Source organism: Motacilla alba, chromosome 4 (genome assembly GCF_015832195.1).
Source record: "Motacilla alba alba isolate MOTALB_02 chromosome 4, Motacilla_alba_V1.0_pri, whole genome shotgun sequence".
NCBI lineage: Eukaryota > Metazoa > Chordata > Aves > Passeriformes > Motacillidae > Motacilla > Motacilla alba.
Genome location: NC_052019.1, coordinates 26810778 through 26811924, shown reverse-complemented (window position 1 = coordinate 26811924; position 1147 = coordinate 26810778).

The window sequence follows — 1147 nt, the reverse complement described above, 5'->3', positions numbered from 1 at the left end:
CCAGTTCCATTGGCTCCCTCTCTTGTCCTTGTAATATGAAACAGGATTTACCAGTTTATTTTCCTTTTTTTTTTTTTCCTTCCTCTACAATCCAGCTCTCTCACCAGGGCCATTTTCCCTGTACTCTTCTCATTTTTTTCACTTCCATATGTCCCTTCCATTTCTGGTGTTTCTTTGAGATTAAGTGTCTAGAAATGTAAATATTAATCTAGGTAGAGGGAATGCCATCTGTTTCCAGTTTGGTATCCTTGGGTTTTTTGCATTCCAGATGCAGAATGATGAAATTAATGGCAATATGCAGAGAATACAGTTGTGATGATATTGTAAGACAGAAAAATGGTGCCTTGGCCTTGCTACAGTATAATTTATAGGTTACATTTAGTAGGTTACATTTTATTGGTATCAAATATATCCCTTTTTTCTCTCTCTTTTTTTCTTCTCTTAAACACTCCTTAAAAGCTCAAGTACTATCTGCGATTTTGTCACTTTGCCAAAATTTTGCAAGATTTCTTTTGTCCCTAAGTCCTGTTTTTCTCCAGGGACAGGTACACCTCTTAGAGCCTGTTACTAGCTGATTTTGCAGCCTCCCACACTTCTAATTTACAGCCAAATTTCAACTGCTTTCTTCTGCTTGTGATGTGCCTCAGGTCTGCTGGGCACTGAGATGCCATGGTAATTCCTATCTTTTCCTTACAGCTTGATGCTGAGCTTGCTCATCTTCCCTCCTGCTCCCAGTTTCTCCTCTCAAATTGTTTTGGGGACCATCACTCTCATCAAATGATGAGAAATAAAAAGTGAAAAAATAGGGCTTAAAATAAAAACTTTAAATCACATAGCTGTTTAATTTTTGGTGCTTATGTACTGCTCTTTGCATTCTCTGCACTTTTGCACAAACAGGGAGGGATCTGATGAAAGATGCTCAGGTCTAAGCACTTTCATAGCTCATCTCATATGTGGGAATGTGCAGATTTAGAGCACCAAATAAAGAATTTACACATGCTTTAAAGGAGATTATCTTTTCATTTTTTTACTGTAATTCCCCAATTTGCTTGCACTTGAAGCATGCCCTCTTTCTTTCATGAAGAGGAAGCCAACCAGCCAGGGTAGGAGAGTGAGCTCAGTGTGGAGTAAGGCACACTGCAGCTGC